Below are 26,304 nucleotides of genomic sequence, written 5' to 3' on the forward strand. Positions count from 1 at the left end.
TTTAGAACAAATAACATTAACATCAACATTAAGAGAGGTTCTGCTTGCTGGAAATATTGCATATAATCAGATGATCAGCGCTAAAACATTTTGAAATACAAAGAGTGCACAAGATCACTGAGTTACATGGCTTAGTCACATCATCTCTGAAGATTGCTTCATGTGAAGACGAATGAAAAAGCGTGCCTTCAATACACAGCCGCCATGAATACTGTGGATGTGTCACTGAATATGCAGAAAACAAATATTTTGTCAGCTTTACATCAGGTGGCGTTATGGAACTTCATTGGTGACTCAGTAGAACGTAGTATATCGTGTAGCGTAGATCAGAAATAGAGCTAAATTACCATACTGATAACCATAACCATAGCCATAGTCGTTCTCTCTGTAAGTGTCTCTTCTACATGTGTAATGTTCACCACGTGTAGACGCCACAAGTGTTTGGAGTCCTTACACTGATGAGGCCGAAACCTTGCCCAGAGTATTTACACAGGAGGTCACAAGTATTAATTGGTAGCAAGCCATGTCTTACCATTTTGTAGACCAATTCTAGGATCTCCGGACATCTGAACGTGCTTTCCTAATACCACCTTAAGCAACACTGCTTTCAGCAAGAGGATATGGATCAGGGTCTTGGGACACAAGATTCCTTGGAGAAGTGGTGGTCACCAACAGGCCTGTTAGTGAGATAAGTTGTAGGTGACTTGAACAGTCCATGGTAGTTCATACTAGGATTCCACCGCCGAGGCACCCGAAGCAGCTGTTTCCATTGAAGACTCATCTGGACCGTTGAGAAATGTCTTTAGGTGTGATGGGTCTGTAAATATCTGTGGGACTCCCTGTATCAGAACTCTGAACCTTGCCGGACCCACAAAGCCGAATTGGTAGTTAAGCGTGCGCAACCTCGGTCGAAGGGCTAGGAGGTTTTTCCTTATGTTGACAGTTTCCTTGCAGTAGTCTTGGGTAATGTATATTTTGGGAGTTTTCCACAATATGTGGTTGTGTTTGCGTATAAAAGATAGGATTTGCTCCACATGTTGGTATCTGAGTGGCTTACAGACAATCGGTCTGGGGCCTTTTTAACCAGGCATGATACGCGTTGGAACTCAGTGGGCTCGATCGAATTCCAGTGGATTTGTGAAAGTAAGATTAGTGGCTCATGGGAACCAGGACTCCGGAAAAGCTACACATGATCCGTCTTTATCTTCTGCGCCTTCCGGAATGCCAAAGATGCGGAGATTCCCCCTACGATTTCTGTCTTCTAACTCAAATAGACGTCTTGACATGGAGGTTGTTGAGAGTGATAGTTCCTTGAGGAATTTGTTCACCGATACTTCAGTCTTTTAGTTGGCTTATTCTGCATTCAGCTTCAGAAATCCTATTGTTCGTGTCTTTGATGTCCTGCCTGACTGCCGAGATCTCTTCTTTGGTAGATTTCGTAATGTAATGGATTTCAGCCAGTTTAACTAGAATTGTATCTAAGGTGGCGTTGATATCACGTTTCCCTTTAGTTGGTGAGTCTGGATTCGGCGGGTCGGCTTTCAGCCTTTTGAGATTTTTGGATTCTTTTTCTCCCATGTTGGAGGAGGTGACTGCCACCTATGGGCAGGCTTCACTCGGTTCGAAAGCGTTAATTTGACTACAGTATAAATTGTGGACTTAGAATTGCCTGTATATTGATGGGAAAAAGAGCGCCGATAGATTGGAGCTGGATCCCGTTGACTAAGGGCCAAATTGGGCGTGAATGGCCAGCCAGAATCAACTTCGATATCAGTAGCTATTGGTGTTTGCAGGGAGTGTCCACATTGTCGGACATTTCAGAGTCAGGCAAGGAAGGTAGCAATGCAGAAGTGAGAGTAGTGGCAGAATGATATCTTGCCCCGTAGTTGACCTAAAAACGCAGGTCAGGATCACATCCTAGGTTCCAGAAGGTATTGTGGTATAAGCTTGCGTGGATGTGGAGCATAGCACAGATACATGGATGTGATTTTCCAGGTATTCAGCAAACCAGACATGTCAGGGATATCACAGAGCAGAGAGAATACTGGTGCTGGAGTTTAAACAGCAGTGCTTTCTTCAGGCTTCTTCAGGCATGTAAGGACGATTTTTATAACAGGCAGCAGGCAGCATTAAGGCAGCATTACTGAGTAGATTGCATTCAAGACGGGCCGATTTTTGACTGACACCGCCATCTTGGGAATCGCATTGCATCGCGCAGTACCTGTAATATTAAATTGGCCGCCAATCTCAATCAGGAAAGTCGTGCCGGGTCCGACGTGTGTGGCAGCGCCAGGCACCGGCAGCTTGCTCCCAGGGGCCCCGTGGGCGAGTGACTCAATCGGCAGCGTTAGCAGGCAGGCCGATGTCGGGTCTCGCGCAATGATCGCCCTCATTAAAACGCCATCAAGCGTACGTTTTACATCATTCCTTTATTGACGCTAGCAACACGGCACCTTCCTCTCTGTTCCCACGACGTCAGGATCCCATCATTATGCAGGAAATCGCCGTGAATTCACATCAAGGTTGGCGCCACAGGAGGAGAGAAGGGTTAGGCAGCCATCTTCTCCGGCGTCCAAGCCACGACCCCGGAAATTTTCAAATCCAACAATGAAAAATAAAGTTTGTCTTTCTCAGACAGAATATATTTTGGTCAGCGCATGAAGTGCCAGATCTAAATGGCTACCTGTGCCAAGGTTTAACAGTTCTCTGTTATTCAACCATGTTTTGAGGGAAACTGTTTTTCAGTTGTGGGGAATGTTTGATTGTTCTATCACTGCACGTGGGGTGCGGAATTTGGCTAAAAAAACTACACATAAAAGTAACCTTTTACAGGAACGAAGAACCAAATGGAGCCTAGGACACCAAGTCAAACTTGCAGAGATACAGTGGAACACAAACAAGGCCAGGTCACCGCAAAACCTTTAAATGCTGCACCTTGCTTTGCGAATCAAGATCAATATATCACATGAAAAACTATCTATAAACGGCATTAAAGTGCAGGGACTATTAATGCAATCAGAGATGGATGAAATGCCACCTAATCACAACTAACCACCTTAGGAAATAGCCATTAAGAAGAAGTTTTTATAAAGATACATCTTAACACAAAAAACGGTCAAAAGAAATCTAAACCATCGAAAAATCTGCACCATTGGTGCCATGAGAAATACCCCCAAAAATATACTTTGGGTTTGATGTTCAGCTTCGCAGACAAAGTAGTCTCTGCCCGTGTGTTGGAGGACATTACCTCTGCCATCTCAATGGCACGCCGCCTGCCAAATTTAGGAATGGTTGCCAGCCCAGACGTCATCTCTGTACACTAAAGGAAACTACCATCACAGCAGTTGCTTTCACTGTACTAAATGGTTGGTGGCCAGTCACTGTCCGTTTTGACTGCCACCCACCAAACTTTTGATATTTTTTTGTTTTTGTTTCTTCTTCAGAAAAACAAAAAACTAATGACGACCTCACTGTAGGAATATTGGTCCGTGGTGACAGTAAGAAATGCACCAACCAACCTAAAAAAGGGTGTATTCGGTAATGCACTTCATCAGACGGCCCCCTATTATGTTAAGCCATCGAGGAAGTATTCCATTGACAGAGCCAGGGTGGCTCTGTCAATGGAATACCTAAGATAACCCTGCCTCTAAATGAGACAGGTGGTGAGAGGGTCTGGTGAACAGGGACTCCATCTATTTTGCAATGGAGTACTCAGTCTGTCCAAACTCTAAATCAGGGTCTTTGTTCTTTAGGTAATACATAAGTTCAAAAAAAGGTCATGAGACTGTACAACAATCAGAACTACTGAGCCAGGGCAAATTCCATGAGCCAGAATGACTGTACCAGAGGAAATATTAATCAGAGGTGTTGTGCCATGAGGAAGGTCATGCCATGAAAAATTCCATCACCAGAAACACAATATTCAAAAGAATTCCAACCATCATATTCACATGCCAGGGAAAATGTCACCCATCATAGAAACGACATAATCCTAGGCTCATTCTGTGAAACAAAAGCATCACAGGGGGAAGCAGTTAGCAACCTATGTCAGTGTGACCTACCCGAAGTCAAGGCTTGTGCTTAGTGGGATTCACAAGGTATTGCCACATCATTTCTGTTCTCTTCCAATTGTGCTCTTGGCATGTCCCATGTTGAGAATTCCCTTGTCATCTTCCTACCATCCCTGTACCAGTAGTTATCCTCATTCCTTGGCGGAACACCCACTCTTGAACGTGTCCCCTCCAATAAAGAAATGTGAGCCAAAATATCATGGGCCTTAAGGCATGATTTTGGGAGGAGTTACATGGGTCGGCAGCCATTTTTGGGCACAATTATTTAAATCTTGCCCAAATCAATCACCAGTTGCTTGGCTTCATACAGTTAACACAAGAGGAGTTCAGTGAAAGACCTAGAGGAACTTACCAGAAGAAATCCGGTATCCAGCTCAAGGCAAGTCGTCTCTGGCAGTCGAAAAAACAGCGTATCTCAACAAGAGCTGAAAAATGGAACCAAAATCGCAAGGTTAGTACACCAATTTATGTGTGTTGAAACAAACGGAAAACCAAGACTAATCCTTTATTCAAACAGGTTGAAAATTCCTCTTTGAGTCGAAATATTTGATTTCTTATGAGACAATGTCTCCCAGTCTGGAAACACAAACCTTGAGAAACTCAATAGGATTTTGAGGCCCATAAAGGAACTTTTTGACTTGCTCTAGAAGATTTGATTGCAGTTTACTCTGTCAGTTGTGCACTTTCAAACTCAAGACAACGAAACGTAACTCAACTGAAGAGTGATACATTCTCCGAAGTTAGCATTTGATGAGCAAAGGGTAATGTTAATTCAAGTCTGAAGGTAAATTTAATTGACAAAACCTGAAACATTTTGCGTTTTATGTCATTCTTTTTAAGGACCATTAATTGAGCTGGAATGGGGGCTAAAAGAACATTAACATAGATTCCGCAGCGTCCTAATCTTCAGTGAAGAATTGAATTAGAAAGATCTACTACTACAATATTTTCTCTCTCCCTGACTCCCCCCTCTCACCTACACAGTCACACACACAAAAATGACTTCCTGAACTGATTGCTTTACGTGATCAGGTAAGGAAGTTGTTCTTGATACTTGAGTTCGGATGAGTACTTAACTACAGGAACTTAAAATTAGGATGTTAAGCACAGCCCACAACTTATTGCTATCTTCCATCGATTACCATAAAGCATTAATCACCTAGTAAAGAGATGTCCAGTACTGGCTACATTTATAAAATATGGCAAAAATGTAATGAAAGTAAAAAAACAGTTGTGAAATGTGTACACCATAATGCACTGAGATGACTGGTGCTAGCATGCAAAGGTTTATGAACCATCAGAAACTCTGTTGAAAGCGTCTACTCCGTGATAGAACACTGAACTACACTAGCGCTACAGCCTAGCACAAGGCCAGTAAAAACAAAGGTTGAAATCTATGCACATTCCCCTCACTGGTCCACTGGGCATGCTCAGCCTTTCCCTAGAGAAAAGGAGGGGCATGTTAAGCAGAACACTGATGTCAGTTAGTCAAACTTGTGACCATATGAACACGACCTATTTCAGCTGTATGGTTGGATTCACCAAGCCACCCTGCCCAGCTGCAGTGATCTTCTTGTCACAATTCAAACCCCCAGCATGGAAGACTCCGCCGTCTATCCTTCTTAGGTCAGTACATTTAGTTACATGAGCTAGGTTATAATAACATCTATTATTTGATGCAATTAGAAATGACAGTCTTGCTGTATGAACCAATATATGGACATAAGTTAACGGTTGGTTGAGACAATATGACAAAGGCAGGATAATAAAATATGTCCACCCCTATCCCACTGAGCATGCCCTTCCTTACAAATCAAAATACATTTTCCATCAGATTGGAAAAAAACCTCTACTAGACATTACACGCCTCACAAATCAAACGATGCTCATGGGCAATCAAATGTGTCAGCACTCAAAGCACATGCATAATACCAAACAGATTAACAAAGAAGCTGTTACTGATGTAACACTATGGTGCAATGCAACTGTTCAAATTTGTGTAAAATCACACAACTGCACTGAAATCTGACAGAATAAAGAGATTGAAGCACAGAAGAGGAAAGCCACAATAATTCACGCTTGAGAAAGGCAGAATGTAACATTTCTTGGCATACACGACTGGTGATGCATAATTCCCACATGCTCAGAACATGTCAGAGCTCAAGCACGCAATGCAAAGAATGGAACAGTTGAACATTTCCGCAACATCTTGGTGGGAAAAAAAGTTGGCGGCCTAAACACAAACAGGTTTCCATCCATAAGAAAAAACTGAGCAAACAGTAACGCTCAATGTATATAAATCAATATAACACTCAATCTTCGTTATTATAGACAGAAATAGTAGCTTATTAACAAATGCATGAAGATAGAAAAATGGCCGAGAGCGGTAAGCAGACAGATGGGGATGGTCTTAAAATAAACCTGGTAGAGCCCGTAAACGGCAAATGTATCATATGCAAATGCCTCGAAATGCGTTCCTTATCTGTGTTACAGTATGCTGGCACAATTATCACTGGAGTTCTCTAAACGCCCACTTACGGTTTAATACAGTTCCTATCTCATAGTTAAAGCAATGACAGCATGCAGGCTTTCTTGCAATAGCCACTCCTTGCAAGCAGTTGTATGCCGATTTCAATCACACAATTCAGAATTTGAAAGCACTACAACGTTTGCAAATTCATATAAAAAAGTAAACTTCAGATATATGATTTTAGGCTTGCACGCATCACCGTAAACATATTAAGTAAATAAATGCTTTTCATTTTACAGAAGAATTTCCTTACCATCATAGGACAACACTAGTGGGCTGGCCACAGGCGTTAGACTTGTGATTGGCAGAGAGGTTATGATGCAATGGGCAAGCACGAATGATAGTTGTGCAGTCTGACTAGCAGCAGAAGGGGTAAACTAGGCAATGCATACACAGCGTCATTCTTACAGCAGGGCACTGGTAGAGCAAGCTATTAGGAGTCCCCCCTCCCCCCCCCCCACACATTGCCTAACAGTTAAGACTTGCTGCTCTGGCAGACCTACATCTCCTTCTCACAGCTGGGCGAACAGAGTGGGTTGAAAGTTGAAACTCATTTAGGAGGCTTTTTTTAACAGAAGGAAGACTCAGATTAGACCAGAGAAGAGACTACACCCTTTCCTAGGTATCCTCTATGTATGTGTGCTTCTTCCTCTTGAGTAATGAAACATGTAGGAAAGCTAGGAAGCCTACAAATACATTAGTGGTCAAACTTGATATTAAAGACATTAGACTATGCAATGTCATGTCTGTGTCTAATGAAAGGCAGCTTATCTAATGCAGTGGCATTGCCATATGTACTCCGCGCTGCCTTACTCCCAACCTACTATTATGTTTAAGGCATTAGCTGATGGAAGCTCTTCCACTTGGGTCAAAAAGGTCAGTGCTGTAGCTTCTAATCATTTCATTTATTTACATGCCTCAAAGGAGTTCTCAGTCTTCTTTCTAACATCCCTATGTTGTCTGAAGGCAGTCACAGCTTGCTTTCAGCCCATCAATCCGCCAACCTGTTAGCTACACTACATGCAGAAGGCAGCTTCTAGGTGTCAGTATCAGAGACGCAAATAATTCCTCTGACATTTCTTATTTGGCAATAATCTGCATGCTCCCTACTCCGGAGGGCACCTCAAAGAGCAAAGTGGTGCCACTGCAAGTCACCCATTTGGTGAGCCCTGGGGGAAGGTGGGATTGTTCTTTCCCCTTTGTGGTTTCTAAAAGTTAACCAAGCTTGACAAACGGCCGTTTATGCTTGTTTTGGGTTTTTAGGTGCCACGTGAGAGTTGGTTAAACGCCTGGGGCACAATGGAGCCACTTCGTCTTTATTCTATCACTTTTTATCTAACAAACCTACTGTTTGTAAATATTACAGGCAGCTAGAGCTGCTACAACCATTCATGAACATTAGAACTGAAGTGCACCGTAAATTCTTCGTTAACAGTACTTGCACACATGACTGTAAATATATACCTTTGGGAGTTCACACAGTTCCCCACCTGAGAGGTCCCCCTCGAAAGTGTACCTAGGCCGCACTCCTGCAGACTTCTCTCTCAGAAGAGGAGAGCAACAGTGACTGTGGTTGTTTGGCTGGAATTTCTTAACTGTATGAATGCACTAGACACCGACTGAAGTAGGCATCTGCCAAACTGCCTGGCTTTTGGAATTCTCGCTGGAGCAGCCTGCAGCTCACTTTTATCTTTTGAACTCCGATACGTATTAACCATGAGATGACTGTGTATCCAGACTGTGGCACTATGGAGTGCACCTTTGTCACGTCTGAGCCTGAAAGGCCATGTGAAAGCTGTGTTGACCTGCTGCTTCTCTTAGCTTGGCAGTGTGTGCGCCACCAGCCATTCACGAAGATCAGACATACCAGAGTACTGAAGAGATCGACACCCCTCACCAGGAACGAGAGTGAACCTGCCATAATAACAATTTTGTTGACTGCAGACACTCCTGAACCCTTCAGCAAAAATGGAGGCAGACTACTGGGAAATCAACCGCAAAATGCACAGATAAAAACACAATGGCGACTCAACCTGACGAGAACACTTGTCACTGATATATGGTTTTCTTCTTTAAGCAGACTGCTATGGGTAGCAGGTCAGCACCCACATTGCTTGCCAGCGGCATGGTTTTGCTGGTGCAGGAGTGAAGGCCGCCATGGTGACTGGCATGTGTGTGCTCGCGGCCTGACTGAAGCCTCAAAACCTGTACGTTCGCACTTACCTGTGAGAGGGATCAGAGGAACTTACTACGACACTGGAGGGAGAGCCAGGGCTCCTGCAAAGCAAAGAGTGCTACTCGTCTGCCGCACCAAGCGTTGCCAGCTCCCTGCTTCTAGGGGGGTGGGGGGATGCACCGCTCTCATTTTTGTTACAGGGGGCTGATATTGCAGAACTGCTGCAAAACCGCCCCCCATTAACAAAACTGACCCCCATGGGTACAAAACCGCTCCCCCCCCCCATCCTTCCAGCCACAGGGAAAACGCCCGGTGCCCACTACGGCTAGTCCGACCCTGCGATCCACACTCCGATGTTGCAGGGTCTGAAGCAGCTGCCGCAAGTGCCAGGGTTGGTTGCTGTTCCCAGTAAGGCCGTGGTGGAACGCTGTGCGGTCTGATAGGACCATGTAGGTCTTTGGGTTTGCTCATTTTTTTTGTTGCCCTAAGCAAGTGGTGTTACAGAAACGTTCCCTGCATGTTATTTGAGCGTGCACCCCCTGTAGTGAGGGACCCAACTGCATGAGAGTCTGGTATCCCGACTTTTTATCAGCCCAGCTAACACGCGAATCTAGCATGAGTCCTGAAACCTACGCATCTCTTCTGTAACGTCAGATACAGAATTATGTTGTGTTGCTTCTGGGGCAGGCAAGAAACGATACTGACGATGTAGGCCTTTTCCAAGTTAAGTTTAATGGAACAAAGCAACCGGCATCCGATCACCTCGACAGCGCAGAACAACAGCCGACTGTCGATCGTCGTACGCCTGACATTCTAGTACAGAAAACAGAACATGAACAGAGCAGAGCGTGCACAGGAAGTTAACACAGGTAAGATTCCAACATAACACATCCTCCTTCCGAGAGAACAAAATATAACAAAAATATTGAAAACCAAGGTAAAAATAAATTAACACAGAATCCATCCTTCTTCTAAGAGGAAAGAAAACTAAAAAGTAACATAATCTTTAAGATACATTGGTGGTTTACAAACTCTACGTTCAGCACACAAACTCTCATCACCCACCTTCTCAACCTCATGCATAACACGAGAGGGAAGAACATCGGGTTCAAAAACAGATTGTCGAGCGCCAGAATCTCTGAAATCAGTCAGGCATGAACATTGCACCCGAACAACCATCAACCTTGGAAGCTTGAACATGGAGTGAACCACCTTTCTGATAAAGAGCAACATTTCTCAAATTCCACCTCTTACCACCTTCAACAATCAGGGAGTACTTGCTAACAGCAACAACACGGAACGGCCCTCAAAACTTATGCAAACCAGCTTTCGTTCTACCAGACTTTATTTTGACCCAATCACCAACCACAATTTTGCCAGCAACAACCTGCGGAAAACTCTCACCATCAGAAAGTACCCAATCCTTCAACCAAGCTGGAACCATTCTAGAACCAGGAGAACGCCCACGCATAATCTGAAAAGAAGATTGATGAGTGACACTGTGGAGAGTAGTCCTGTACGACCAAATCATGTCCTCAACCAACCGTTTGGGATCTAAATTGTTGGCTAAAGCAAGTTGGATGGTACCTTTGATGAGTCTATTGGACCTTTCGACCATACCATTGCCCATTGGATTGTACAATGAAGTACAAGAATGCCTGACACCGCATTTCTCAAAAAACCATTTCATTAGAGGTTAACTGAGTGCCATTGTCAGTTAAAATCATATTAGGAAGACCCTCTTGCGAAAAGAGCCTCTCTAACACCTCTATAGTGGACTTAGTGGTGATATCTTTAAGAAATTCAACACAAAGCCTCTTCGAGTGTACATCAACAACAACTGCAGCAAAACGCATTTCCGCAGCTAAACCCGAAAGAGGGCCAATGAAATCCAAACAAAGGTTATACCAAGGTTTCCCTGGATCTGTAATGTGTCCTTTACTACATTGAAGGCCAACTCTTAACCTCTTCTCACACTCCTTACAACATTTACAGTTTTCCACCCAACCACGAATCTCATCATCCATCCCAGGCCACCAAAATTCTTGCTTTATTCTCCTAATGGTCATACCAAGAAACTATGTCCCTTGTGGGCCAATTTGAAAATATGCAACCTTAAACCAAAAGGTGGTACAAAGCGATCTCCTCTCATTATGTATGACTTCAGATCCAGAAAGAGACAATTCATCCAAGAGTTTCCAATAAGGTCTAACAGGAACATGCAACATACTCTCTCTGGAAGCACCTCTCTTTATTAAAAGAAACACTTATTTCAAGGTTGAATCCTTCTCCATTTCAATCAGCCACTGATCTTTAGAAAACGCACCTAAGACTCACACACATCACCAACCGCATCAACAGCCTCATCAGTATTAGATTTCTCCAGATCTTGATCAACCAATTTCCAATCGACAGACAAACGAGATAAACAATCTGCCTGAACATTTTTCCAGCCTTGAATAAAAACAATTTCATATAAATACTCTTGCATTCTGGCAGCAAATCTAGCAAGTCGCGCTGAACCCTTGCCAGCACCACCACCTGACAAAATCTTTAACAAGGGCTTGTGATCAGTCCTCAAAACAAACTTCACCCCCCAAAAATATACTCGAAAATACTCAACACTCCACACAGCAGCCAACGCTTCTCATTCTATGACAAAGTAATTCCTCTCAGCTTGAGTTAACGTCCTTGACGCAAATGCAATGGTTTTTTCAACGCCATGTTGAAGCTGCGAAAACACCACCCCAATACCAGTCAAACTAGCATCCACAGTCAAATAGGATTTACACGCAGGATCAAAAGGCGCCAGAATCCCAGCATTGCAAATGTTGTCCTTAATTTGTTGAAAAGAATTCTCTTGCAGTTGTTCCCAGACAAACCTATTGCCCTTCCTCAACAATACTCTCAGAGGTTCAGACAAATTCGCAAATCCCTCGACAAATTTCGAATAATATTCGAGTAATCCTAAAAAGGATCGGAGCTGATCCCTATGTTTAGGGGCTGGAGCTTGACTAATGGCAACTAGCAAATTCTTCTTGGGAGCAATTCCACCACTGGAAATGGTATAACCCAAATACTCAATGCTTTCAGTTAAAAAGACACATTTATCTTTATTGACAGTCAAACCGTATCTTCCAACTTGAAGAGCACTTGGCGCAAAACCAAGTTGTACAAAAACAACAATAATGTCTGAGTGACTTCTAGTTACTGTAGCATAAGTAAAATGTGCACATCGAAAGTTTCTCAAAGTCAATAGATTGCAAAGTGCCGAGAAAGGAATTTCAATGAAGTAGAGTTCTTGGTATAAAACACCGGTTATTTTTCCTCTTGTACTGGCCAACACGTGTTTCATCGCAGGGAAACAGACGAGAGGGCGAAGTATGGGTGATGAACTTTACTCGCGTAGTTTGATGGTTCCTTAGTGTAGTAGTAAGGCGGATACACCTGACTGGATTTGTTCCCCCTCCTGTAGTTCCCGGACCGTCTTTGAAAAACGGCGCCGGGAACTACAGGAGGGGGAACAAATCCAGTCAGGTGTATCCGCCTGTCTACCCTAATTTGAGCGCTACTGCTTCAATCTCTTCTCCTCCCGGTTATGGCCTCCTTACGACTACACTAAGGAACCATCAAACTACGCGAGTAAAGTTCATCACCCATACTTCGCCCTCTCGGGCGTTGGCCACAACACCACTTCCGGTTCTTTCTTTCAAGAGGCCCTGAAGATTCGCAGTCTGTTTCCCTGCGATGAAACACGTGTTGGCCAGTACAAGAGGAACAATAAACCGGTGTTTTATACCAAGAACTCTACTTCATTGAAATTCCTTTCTCGGCACTTTGCAATCTATTGACTTTGAGAAACTTTCGATGTGCACATTTTACTTATGCTACAGTAACTAGAAGTCACTCAGACATTATTGTTGTTTTCCCAGTGCAGGGGTTTTGTTGTTTTTGTGCAATTTGTGTGGATTTTGTGATCCAACTTTGAGCGGTTACGAGGGATTACCGCCCGCCCTTTTGCATGGATTCTGATACCCCATAGCAGTACAATACTTTGCGGTTACTTGGTTGCGCGCCTGACCAATTCTGGAATACCTTAAACCCTCCCAGTAGATCAATAGCAAAACCAAGTTGTGGTCATTAATAGTTTTCCCTGAGACAGGAATGTCATCCTGAAAATATACAACGCCTGACAATCCCTTTAACATGTTGGACATCATATGTTGAAAAACACTTGCAGCCGAGGCCAAGCCAAACGGCATACGAGTGAATTGGAACGTACCTTCGGTCGTGATGAAGGCAGTAAGAGATTTGGAGTCAGGATGTAATCTAATTTGATGATACGCGTTTCTTAAATCAATTTTAGAGAAAAATCTTCCCCCACCCACCGATTGCAACAACTCATTGATATTGGGAAGAGGAAAGGTATCAGTTATAATCTCCCGATTGAGCGATCTGAGATCGATGCAGAATCTCAAACGGCCATCGGATTTCAGAGTGATAACGACTGGAGAAATCCAGGGAGAAGCTTCAACAGGTTCAATAACCTTTGAGATCAACATATCTTGTAATAATTCCTTCAAACCCTGCCTAACAGACAAAGGCACCCTCCTGAGTTTGTGTTCCACGGGCGAAGCATTGGGTTTCAAAATGATTTTGTGAAAATAATTTTTGACACAACCCAATTTATCTTCGAATACTCTACGAGCCGCATTTGAAATGTCCTTGACTTGAATATCATTTTCAATAACCATGACCACATCTGGGGAATTAGGATTAATTATGATATTCAGATCGAACTGGTGCATCCAACCCAAAATTGGATAACCCTCTCTGGCAATATATACTTTGCCATTAATACTCCTGGATTTGAAAACAATAGCACCAAACATGTAACCCAACACAAAAACGGGTTTACCTTGGTAGCCAACTGGACTGATGTCTCTTTCAGCTAAAGAAACATCATGCCATAAAGAAGAAAATGTAGATTCGGGAATTATAGTAAACAAAGAGCCAGAATCAACCATGAGTGAAACATTTTGACCACAGACAGTGAAAAGAGCGGAGGATCTTGTTAATCTGGGAAAATCACAAGTTACATTAACCAGATCATACTCCACTTGTTGGATCATTAAAACTCTATTGCCAATTACGTTTACCTTAGATTTGACTTCTTCAAGACTGTCAACAAATGTGTTTTTATCACTACTCTAACCCTGTTTGTACATCCTGAGATAGTGACCTTTGCCACCACATTTTCTACATGTCTGATCTAAAGCATAACATTTTTTGAAATCCCCCAAATGAAATTGACTCCCACAACGCCAACATTCTTTACTCTTGACTTTGGAAGCTAAATGACTTGAATTATTTTTGTTAAAACGTTTCGAAACTACATTAACTTCACCACCCTCCTCACAATCACAAATTTCAACATTCCCAATCTGTGAAGAATTCTTATCCCGGCGTTCCAATTCCTTAATACATTTCTGCGACTCCTCAATCACTTTGGCCATGTCTATTGCATCTTTTAGAGAAGGGTCTTTGGCAGCCCACAATCTTTCTTGAATTTTCCTGTGTCGACATTGAACGATGAGCTGATCACGAATAAGCTCATCGGTCATGTTACCAAACCGACACTTAATAGAAAGTTTGCGTAACCTAGAAAAAAATTGTCAATACTCTCATTCTCAGCTTGAGGATGAGTATAAAAACGGTATCTTGCCATGACCAAATTAACTTCTTTTGCAAATCTGGTTTCAAGTCTCTTCAGTGCCTCTTTATAAACATCATCCATAGGTTGACCATTGGGACCCATAGCAACTGGTAAGTATTTAAAAATTCTCTGACCTTCATTTCCAAGAGTACTCAGTAAAAGTGCCTTCTTTCTTTCAGGGTGAAAATTCTTTCTATCTAGGGCAACAATATAATTATCCAACATTTCGACCCAGTCCTCCCACTCTAACATTGGTGTACCTGGAGAAGATAAAAACATTGGAGGCATAACGAAGTTTGAAGCCATGATGGTAAAAACGAAAGTACCCAAGATAAAGAAATAAAAAGACACAATCAATAGTAAAAGCAGATGTGCAAATTACAGTACAAACTTGTAGAGAAAATGAGGTGTGCACATCACCGTGAAAGAATCTGCTAGAACCAGGTGAGCAGATCACCGTGGAAAAATTATCACATGTAAGGCCAGAAGTAATCTGTGAAGTTGAGACTGCGATTAACACAAAACGTGGCGTGGGTGAAATGCAGGAATGCAGAACAAAGGATGACTCACACAATGCCTACCGGGAGTCAGAGCGTTCCAGCGCGTAATAATGCCACAAATGACGTGTGCGCTTCAATGACGCGGAATGACAGGAGAAGAACAGAGTGTCAGAGGAATTCAAGAACGTAAGTCACGTAGATGACGTGAGCGCTCCACTGACGTCAGATGCGTTGCAGTGACAGAGTAGCAACTGTCAAGCTTGGAACTCAGAAAGTTCAACAAGCGCGCGGCGGATATAATTTAAGAAAAAGTACCTTGAACGAAGGCCAAACCAGTCTGAATGCGAGGAGCCAAACTTCAGGGAACAGGAGGGCACAGCGCTAAAGGAGGTGACGTCCGATCACAAGGTTGCTTTCAAAGCGGTGCGCTGAGTCAGTCGAATCTGTACAAATCAGCAGACACCAAGAATCCGTCGCCAAAAATGTTGTGTTGCTTCTGGGGCAAGCAAGAAACGATACTGACAATGTAGGCCTTTTCCAAGTTAAGTTTAATGGAACAAAGCAACCTGGCATCCGATCACCTCGACAGCGCAGAACAACTGCCGACTGTCGAGCGTCGTACGCCTGACATTCTAGTACAGAAAACAGAACATGAACAGAGCGTGCACAGGAAGTTAACACAAGTAAGATTCCAACATAACAAATTAGTCCGGAAATCTGGAGGGGTACAACAAGCTGTTGGGATGGAAAAGCCCCTCACATGGTAACAACTTGCCTCACATGGTAACAACGTACAACTCTACCCCGAGTGCCCCGCTGCAACAATACCTGGATCCCTGGTGCTGATTTTGATTTTATGTGTGAACACAGATTATGCTGGTCAGCCCGGATGTAAGCCTGTCTCACGGACTGGGAGGAGTGCCCAAAGCGCTACCCTCAAGGCGGTGAAAGGCTACTTACTGCCTTCACCGGGATTAAAGTAGCATGAACACAGAGGTGGCAGCATACCGTGTCATGACTATTAGGAGGGAACAGGCCGTTTACCTGTTTCCCAGGAGTGAGGCCTACCGGCCCACTCGCATAAAGTTCTGCCTCTATGGAGGAGTGCCCTAGGATGCTGGCAGGCAGCTCTTAGGGAGCTCGGTCTGCCCACCAACCAATCCTCCTTTAATCCTGCCTAATCGCCCAATTTACACTTTTTTTGTCCCAGGGCTTACTCCTGGGTAGTCTGGAGGGCTTTGTTCAGCATGGACCGACACTTCCCGCTTAAGGAGCACACAGGGTGTTGGGCTTGCCTGAGTGCTTGCCTGAGTGGCCGGACCTGTGACTGCCAGCCCTCGCACCCTGCTTCAAGGTGTGGGAGTCCCACGGCCAGTGGAGGCTTGTCCCACAGGCCCCTTGCACACTGCCAACCTGCTGGGAGGCTGCCGCGCCCCACATTCTGACCTGCGGGATCCTGAGCCTGGCGGAGAGGTGAGAGGGCTGTGCGACTCAATGCTGCCCGGCACAATTCGTAGGACGATAAAATTGAGGACCGCTCAGAGGGGGGCCTAACAGGGGTTGAAAGACTGGTGTCTGGTCCCTTAGTTGCAGGCGTTGTTGGCAGCTGCACAGGGTAGTGCTGGATCAACAGAGGAGGCCTCATCTTTCCTGATCTGGCTGACAGGAGTGTGCTGGCCCTGCGTGGTGCCCCCACCCAGCACAATGGTGAGGAGCAGTCCAAAGTGCTGTAGGATCCGCTAGTAGGTCCTGCTCCCACTCCCCAGCTCGGTGATTGGAACAGGGATGCTCGGTGGCACCTGGGCCTTTGTAGAGGGCCTGGAGCGCTGGCCCTGCCGCAATAGGAGCTGTGTCCCCAAGGACTGACTACTGGCCATGGGGGCCCTGGTCAGAGCACTGCGAAGGGCGACTGGGGGCCACTGTTGTTCCTGCCAATGGGTGGGCCCCGGTGCCTGGAGTGTCGATGGGTGTAGATAGGAGCCTGCTCCTTGGGAGCTGAAAGCCCAGCCTGACTGTGGTCTCAAGGTCTGCATTGCTGGCAGTCCCAGGCATTTGGGAGGAACGCACCTTGGCTCAGTGGAGGAGGGAGGGGTCTCTCCTGGCGACTTGGTCACTGAGTGGTGCCTCAATCTGCTGCCTGTCTGGGTACCCCGATGATCTTGGGGTTGCAGGGTTCTACTCTGCCTCCTTCTCAGATTGGCGGACTCCCTACCTGAGGTACAGCTGCGTAACAAACTGGGCTGGCCCTTATAAGTGGCCCATTTGTCTTGGTACCTCTCCGACGACGCCCCAGTGCTCTGAGTTCGGCTGGAGAATTGCGCTCCACTCACACTTGGGATGGAAACTTGCCCCCGAAATCCTACGGGACACTGAGGATGGGAGAGTGTTGGGGAGGTTCTCTCTGACTATTTCGAGGTGAACTGGTTCTATACCACATGACAAAATGGGAGGCGATGATGGCAGGGATCCGGGGCATTGTGTGAGGGTTCTGCTGAGGGGTAAGACAAGCATTTCAGTCCAAGCTGTTGCAGGGGGAAACTCAATTGGCACGTGTACAAGAACTGCCACAGGTTGGAACCTCCGGGAAAGTTGGCTGCACACCGATATGTTGAGGAGAAGAGGGACAGGTTGGAGAAATATACCCTAAAATCGCATCACCAACTCATCTACAGGGAGGGCGACACTTCTGGGCACCTGTTGGCCTGGCTCCTTAGAAGGGAGACTTTTCGCTCGCTTGTACTCCACCTCTAGGACTCTATAGGGGCGGTCATGAATTTAGATGCAGATCTCACTTTTAAGGAAATCCAAGTTGTACTCCAGCATTTGCTCAGTGGCAAGGTAGTGATAGCCTCCCTGCCAAGTTCAACCAGGCTTTTTCCCCTTTCCTAACACACCAACTACTGGAAGTGTACCTGAAAACCAGTAGCGCTGGGGTCCTAGCAGAATCTATGCAGGAGTGCTACTTCTCCATGATGCTCAAACCGGAGTTTGACAGCTCAGATCCCTCCTCTTATAGCCCTTTATCCATGATTAATACGGACACTAAAATCCTTTGCAACATTCTAGCTCTGAGGCCGTGCCCAGTCATTCACAATACCACAATGAACCTACAGCGACTGACACATATCTTGCACGAAGAGGACGGTAGGGAGGACACACTCACCATTGTCTCCATAGATATCGCAAAAGCCTTCATTATTGTGGAATGGGGATTGGCCCTCCATTTCACTCCTGTGTGCAATTCTTATATACTCTTCCTGTCACCAAGGTGTGAGTGTGTAAATTATGTTCGGAGAGCTGCCCCTTTGGCAGGGGAATGCAGCAGGGTTGCCCCCTGTCCCAAATTCTTTCTGCCATTGCCCTGGAACCGATGGCCATCTAGATTCGTCAAGAAATGGCGCCCTGGGGTATCACTGTGGGGAACACAACTTGATGGCACACAATATACACAAATGTGTGGTCAGGTACAATCTCTCTCTAACAACACCAAATTCAAACTCACACACTTCCACTTTTTACAAGGATGCACTTAACACCATCCATGCTAAACAGAATAGACTCTTCCAGGCCCCAGTGATGCCCCCGTTGCAGACATCCGATAGCATCCTTTCTTCACCTCACTCGGCATTGCCCGATGGTGGATGACTTTTGGGCGTGGGTGGCTGAGAGGGCAGTGGTGGCAATCCCCCATCTGGCAAACCCAATTACATGCGTTTTGGGGGACACTTGCTGCAAAAAAGGTCAGAAAATTACTTTAAAATTTTTACATTTACTCCTCGTCCTTGCCAAATGGCATTTTGCAATCACCTGGCTGGGCACAACGAGCCCAGACTTGGTACTGGGAGCATGATGTGGCCGAATGGGTGGTAGCAGAGGAGTTGAGATTTAATAAATGCAGAACTGATGGCAAACTGGGTGGGACCTTGATGGCTGGGGCGGACTAATAGCTGCCTTCCTAGACCCCTCTGGATCATGCCAGCCTCAGGAGACAAGACTGGTAACTACTCCACATCAACCTACGATTAAAAATGAGTGGCACATACACTCACAGAACGTACACACTTTATATGGATTGCTCGCGGGTGTATGGGAATGGCTATTACTTGATGTATACCGCATACTTGCAATTGGTACTGTACCTCGCTTTGACGAGGTTTCGGATAGTATATGTTTATTGATGACTCCTTGTTCTTTTCTCTATTTATGTTACCAGTAACCATTACAGAATGTTTATTTGAAAAAAAGAGGTTCTGCTGCTATGAGCTTAACTCACCCTTGTCCTACATCACGTTAGCATGTAGCACTGTGCAGCAAGTGTGTGGTTTCATGTGCTGTGTGTATGTGTGCTTGTGAGTGATACAATAAATGGAAGACTCTAGTTTCCATTTTAGGAGACCCTGGGCCGACTGGAGGAGCATAAGAAGGTACAGCACCCTCACACCCCCTCCGATAGATTTGTGGTTTGCTGGATTCCTCGGAGCTGGGTGGGACACAAACACTGGAGGAAGGAAGAGCCAGGCTCTTGGTACACTTTAAAGAATGTGGTTTGATTGTGAGAGTCACCCTAACTGAGGAAGAAACCCGGGTCCTGGAAAAGTGCCTTGGGTTCGTGCCCACCCCAGGCCTGGACAAGTTTAAGTTACGCTGTGAACTAACGGAATTTTTCCGTAAGTTAAGTTTGAAAAGTTTCTTTGAAAAACACGTGATAGAACCCACACAGATGTTCCAGGGAGATACCAGTTTCAGACTGAAGTCAACTTTCACCCCCCCACCTCACACAATTCCACCTGAGATACTGGCTTTCGAGCAAGCCGTTGTTAACGAGGTTGAATCCTTGGTGACACCGACCCCTTTTAAAAATCTGACGACAGGCGAGTTTCGAGCGATACAGTCATTACAAAACAACACGGATATCGTAATTAAAAGTGCGGATAAAGGGGGTGGCATAGTCATCCAAGATAAGGGTGACTATGACCGAGAATGCCGTCGCCTTTTGAATAACAATACCAACTATGTGGTGTTGAGGGAAGATCCTTCTTCCAGTCTGAAAACTGGGATAATCGATCTTGTAATGGCAGCAGAACATGAGGGGCAGATTACTAAACAGGAAGCAGACTTTTTGACCATCTCTGAGGGTAAAAGTCCTTATTTTTACACCCTCCCTAAAACGCACAAAAGGCATCCTTCCACCACCTGGGAGGCTAATCGTTTCTGGTTTGGGTTCATTACTAGAACCCTTATCGAAGTACTGCGATTTTTTCCTAAGACCTCTCGTAGAATCAACTAGCACATACATAAGAGACACCAAGAGCCTACTTGCTATGTTGGAGACTATTGAATTGCCTGAGGAACCATGTCTTCTGGCAACGTTAGACATTGAGAGCCTTTACACATGTATACCCCAAGATGCAACAATTGATTCGATTGCAGAAACCCTCGAAAATACCAACTGGGAACACAATACGTCATGATCCTTTGTGGTAAACTGTGCAACCCTGGCTTTAAAACGCAACTTCTTTCAATATGAGAACCAGATCTACTTACAGGCCACAGGTACTTCAATGGGCAGTACATTTGTCCCTAGTGTGGCGGGGTTGTATGTGTACAATTTTGAATCCAACAACATCCTACCCACCACCAACCCGTACTTTCCAAACATCATCCTATGGCAAAGATACATAGATGATGTGTTACTAATCTGGAAGGGTAAGAGTCTTTGCGCTCTTTCTTTGTCTGGGTGAACAATCAAGATCCCCATCTGAAGTTCACCTATGAATTTGATAAAACCAAGGTAGTGCTCCTGGATGTGACCATCACACGAGTAGTCAACCATCTCAAATCGAAAACTTACTACAAACCTACAACGAAAAACAACCTCTTGCACTACACAAGTTTTCACCCTCAACCACTTAGAGAGAACTTACCATTTGGGCAATACCTCTGGATCAGGAGGAATTGCAGTGAGGTTACTGACTATAAAGAGCAGTCTAAAGACCTTACTAACAAACTGTGCAAGAGAGGTTACCCTAAACATCTGTTAACTAAAAGCTGTAAAAGGGCTCGCAATCAAAATCGCGAATCCCTTTTAGAATATCGCCCTAAGGACAGAGGAAGTGAGGTTCCTCTAACATGTGTTACGACCTACAATTCAGCATCTAACATAGTGAGTCGTAGCATCAAAAAACACTGGAGGATACTAACATCTAATAACTGTGCCTGGGAAAGACCTTTGTTCTCATATAAAAGAGCTAGAATTCTCAAGGACTCATTGGTCCACACACGCCCTCGGAAACCACAGGTAACCACAAGAAACGTATTGAATGCCTGGGGCCTGCCACTATCCTTGCGGAGGATGTAGTGTGTGCCCTTTTACCTCGAGCTCTAAAACACTCAGTTTGGAACCAGGGAAAGCATGGGAACAGAGGAAACACACAAATTGCAATACGTGCAATGTCATTTATTTGATAACCTGTCCCTGTGGCTTGAGGTATATAGGGATGACAAAAGAGGATGGTCAAACTCCGAATTGCGAGCATCGGAGCAGTATAAGATGTGGTAAGAACACCACCAAAATGACCGCACATTTCTTAGAACACAGACATTCCCCTAATGAGATCCACTGGACAGTAATTGAGCATCTGGAGCAAGGCACGGAAACTAGCCTCTTTGAGAAGGAACAGAGGTGGGTACACCGCCTGTCTACCCATGTTGTGGGTCTAAAAGACGATATCCCGTGGGGTACTGTTTTAAGACGATGATACACCTCTTCTGGTATTCACTGTGTAAGTACCGTCGCTATGATAAGAACGTTTATGCGCCAATTGATTTCTGGGCGCTATCCGTGACCATTAAGGTATCTGTCAAAAGTCGTGAGAGGAAATGCAATGATTGACAACATACGAAAAGCAATATTGGATGCACTTTTTCTGAATTACCCTTGAATATTATTGTGAAATGGATTATGATCATTTCGAATACATCTTTTAGCTGCAAAATGACTGCCAGAACCCTCTTGGGATGTGCACTGTTGTTGTTGCTGATCAATAAAGTTTTTCCTGTTCACGATCAGTGAAGGTTGGCGGTCTAGTGATTTTGAGCCTAAACGATAGAGAACACATCACGCAGACGCTTCCATAGCACCCCTGAAATTTGATCGTCAGTGCGCTTCTTTAAATCCCTTGAAGTAGCATTAAACAATATGCCTGTGCGCTACTCAAATACTGGAGAACAATAAAGTTTTGGTAGTACTCTGACGCATTGGGGAGCTGTTCCTTACTCAGCCCCAGTCACGTGACGCGGACGCTGCTCGCTTGTCACATGACCGGAAGGCTTAGCACTTTATAACGCCGCGGCGTTCCAATGGTGGGTAAGATCCGGGCTGCAGTGATTTATGGAATAGGTCTCCGGCGGCGAGTCGGTGTGCACAAAGTAAGTCTGTGAACTTAGCTTGACTCGTTTGCAGTGAGGCTTTGGTAACGTGAGTTTTCGCGATCAGCTTTTACATTCTTGCCGGCTGTTTTGCTTTAACTTTTCAGATGGAGCGCATCGTGAAGATAGTGCCCCACTGACAGCCCATGTGATTTTCATGTGATGTAAGTGTTTTTGGGTCTGACTATACGGCGCATCTTAGTCTTAATTACATCTGGCCTGAGACTGTATGTCAACCGACCTTCATTCGAGGGTCGTTTGATTTTTTACTAGGGGTGACGCATTGAATTTTAAAACTCAAATTGGAGACACGGCGCCATAGTAGGCACTCGGGCAAATTGTTTTCTGAGTTCTGTCTTGTGCGCACGTTAGGGAGCGAGGCTGGTCCAACGAAGAAAGATAACACCCCCCTCCCCCCCCCCCCCCTTTTGATACCTCACAGGGGTGTACAAAAGTTTCTAAAAGTTTCTAGCGGGTGTAAGAATTAACAATACCAAATAGCATATCGTTATACATAAATGTCATAAGGATTCGGCAATACCTGACAATGTGACTCAATGACATGTGTATAAAACTTATGTTTGTCCTGTCTAATTTGTTTGTTTACAGATTCTGGCTCCAGGTGATTTCTGGGAGTAAACATTACGGGTAACACTGGGAGTTAAAAGGAATACTTTTTTTGCCTTATTACATTTGTGTCCTCACGGAGTGGACGCGCCTTAGCGCGCGCGGACCCCCCCGGGGAATCTCATGCACTGGTCCTGATGAAAGCTGAGCACAATATTGCATAGAATAGCAGAAACAGGTTGACCTTTTTGACCTGGACACTGTGGTTCTAATACAAACCACTACGTTGTCCGCACTTGTTTTTAACGTGAACAGCTGGCCCATTAATAAAGCTTTTTTTAGGCGCAGCTGGGATCTTTTAATCTTGCACTCACATCACTGAGCATACACAAAAAAACTTTTTTTAAAAACCCAGCTCCGCTGCAATTGCAGGTGTCGCAGCACACAGGGGGGATATTCGGTCTCCCCTGTGGGAACCCCATAATGAAGCATGTCACCACTAGGGTGAGTGAGGGTTCTTTTAAGAAATAAGGTTTCTTTTTCAGTTCCTTTTCCTTATGATATTTTTTCTTCCTCATTTTGAACACTGTGTAGACCGCTAGGTAGGGCTAAATTGTCACGTATGGTATCACAGGTATTGTCACTCTTTTGTTGTTGTATTGATTGTGAGAGAGCCAGTGTCCTAGCTGGGTGAGGGAACACCACCCAAGAAAATCCAAGACCACCTGCCCTGAAGACTGGAGAGCCAGTGCCTTTCTGCTTGCCAGGACCAGTATGCCCTGTGAGTAAAAGAAGAGCATTAGGAGGGAGTGAGGTGCAGTGGGATAAAATGACAAGTGGATCCCCAAAGCTAGATGTGAGGAAATTACTGCTGCATAGATTGGGCAGTCACCCTACTGCATATTCAAATTGGTTAACTCTATATACGAGAAGGGGCCGCCGTAAAGTTATCTGTAACTGCACCGATCGGGCCAGCACCAGTGTGTGGTGTAAAATTGGCAACCATGTATGGTTGAGGGGGTCATTGTGAATAGTGAATTTTATCATGCCGATCAGGCTATAGTCGGGTGCGAGGTAAAGTCGGTGACCCAATAAGCCAAAGGAGGCCCGCAGGTAAGAGCAAGGAACATGACCTGGTTGCGCTGGAGCAGGGAGGAGAGGCCGTTGTGGTGAAGCAACGGAACCTGATTGATCGCCCTTACCTGTAAAAGGTATCAGAGGAACTTAGCCTAACACACAAGGGAGGGCTGAGGATGAACACTGCCCCTGTAAAGCTGAGGGTACTACTCACCGCCGGCAGCCGATGAAGACCTCTGCAATGTCAGAGTGTGGAAGGCTCCAAAGGACTCCGGTATAACAACCCCGGAAGGAGTGGGCAAGACTGATCAGAGGGCCAAAGGGCCCAGGGAAGTTTGTTCTGCCTCATTACACTATAGGCACTGGAACACATTTGACTTCCGAAGAGAATGAGTGGGACTCCTGAGGCTCAGACTGCTAGAGGGGCATCATCACCTGAATGTTGCATATTGTGAATGGGGAAAAACACTACCAATAAACAGGTATGTGGGACACAGGGACTTGTCTATCTAACAGTAGAGTACTGACCTCAGGAGATCTATGTGTATTATTTGAGTATGCAGTATTACACTTTGTGTTCATGTATAAATACTCCTTTTCTTTTTTATAAAAGAAAGTATTTGACTGGACAATCATGTATTGCCGGTATTAAACATATGAGTTGTGAGCCTGTGTTCACCCCCTCCATCAAGTCCCCAGAGAAGCCTTGGACTGCTTAACCTGCACTACCACTGAAAGTCAAGTAGTAAAGGGATACTTTGCACTGTTGCTCGGGAACCATAGTAGGTCAGGCACTGGGACATCGGGAGTAAAAAGGCTCAAGCACCACTGTTGGGCCCAGAATCTCCTTCTTGCCCCATTGCCCTCTGAAAGGGGTTCAGACACAAGGTTCCTGTTTTCTGTTGATATGAGTTTACTGCCATTCTGGGGATTTTGATATGAAGCGGTTTTGACAGCATTCAGTTTTTTGTGAATTATTAGTCTCGAAAAGTGTAGTGTTGCCTATCAGCCCCATTCAGGTAAAAATTCTGCTTGAATGTCACACCCACACTCTCTGACATCCCGTGTGAGATGAGTGCATATGTGCTATGTGAATGTTTGGCATATACAGGACAGCAGGCTGTGTGTGAAATGTGAGTACCTTTGCTGGATCCAGTGGGATCCTTATTAGGTGATCCTGGTTTAGCATGACCCAAGATGGAGGGTGAAGACAGCCTCCCCAGGCAGTGCAAGTGTATTGCTTGTATTCCTGTGTCTGGAGGATGGAGACAGACACTGTATTGAGGGAGAATGGGGCTAGGGCAATCCTTACAAATTCAATGAGAACCTTTTAACAAGTAACTGTTGATATAGCAAGTAATTGCTGGTTAGGCTTTCCTGGGCACAGCCTTCTGATAGATGGTAGGGGAAAGACAATGAGTCTGCAGATTTCATTGTTTAATGTAGACTACGTTTCTAGACAGGGTGTGACATTTTTCTGCCCCTCATTGCCACTTCATGAAAGTTGAGGACAGCCAGGTGCAGAGATTTCACATTTCTTTGTTTCCATGTTTTTAATAATATTGCTTGGAGCCACAATCATCACTACCTGCCTTGAGAGCTACCAGCTTGCAGAAAGGCTGTGAAGGACTACAGCCAGAGAATATCATTCAAAATGTAATCACTCCAAACCGGTTCCAGAACCTTAGATAGTGGATCCTTATTCACAATCTCGAAAATCAGTATATAAGTGGGACCCAAAACACCCCACTTTGTCACAATTCCAAGTTCTTCTTGACCAAGGAAAGGAGTGCTCCACAAATACTTGAATAGCTGCTGTGAGACGAGGGCGGTGTCTACAGAACAGCCAGTCTCCAAGAGGTGAGGAGACATCTTAAGTCTGCACAACTTTCTAGATAATGTGGATATGCCAAGCACCTTGTAGCCTGCCTAGTCATAGAGGGAAGGTCCTGCAGGTGAAAACGCCCAGTTTTTCTTCTGGTGTATGGGGCACCCAAGAGAAGCAGATTGCCATGGAGGGTCATCACTGGGGCTAACCCAAGTCATAAGGGATCATCTGGTATCCCAGAATTTCGCAAACTAAGCTAAGAAAATGAAGCCAAAAAATAGCATTACACCAAACATCCACACAACATGCTGAAGGAGTGGTGCTGTCATTGCGGACACGTGCCTCAATGCCAGAGAAATGACACTGACTCACAAGAACTGCTCCCCGGCCACAACTGCTCTATGTCCACAAC

The 26,304-nt window shown here is 45.0% G+C and overlaps 1 protein-coding gene across 5 annotated transcripts in view; it reads right to left on the reverse strand.

The window, feature by feature from the left end:
• TAOK3 (TAO kinase 3) overlaps positions 1 to 26,304 on the reverse strand; it is a 1,449,622-nt gene that overhangs the window by 1,050,963 nt on the left and 372,355 nt on the right. For all 5 annotated transcript variants that reach the window (XM_086943286.1, XM_086943287.1, XM_086943290.1 and 2 more), the window contains one exon: positions 4,423 to 4,495. The gene's annotated coding sequence lies outside the window, so the exon portion shown is untranslated. The remainder of the gene's footprint in view (positions 1 to 4,422; positions 4,496 to 26,304) is intronic.

Source organism: Lissotriton vulgaris, chromosome 11 (assembly GCF_964263255.1).
Source record: "Lissotriton vulgaris chromosome 11, aLisVul1.2, whole genome shotgun sequence".
Classification (NCBI taxonomy): domain Eukaryota; kingdom Metazoa; phylum Chordata; class Amphibia; order Caudata; family Salamandridae; genus Lissotriton; species Lissotriton vulgaris.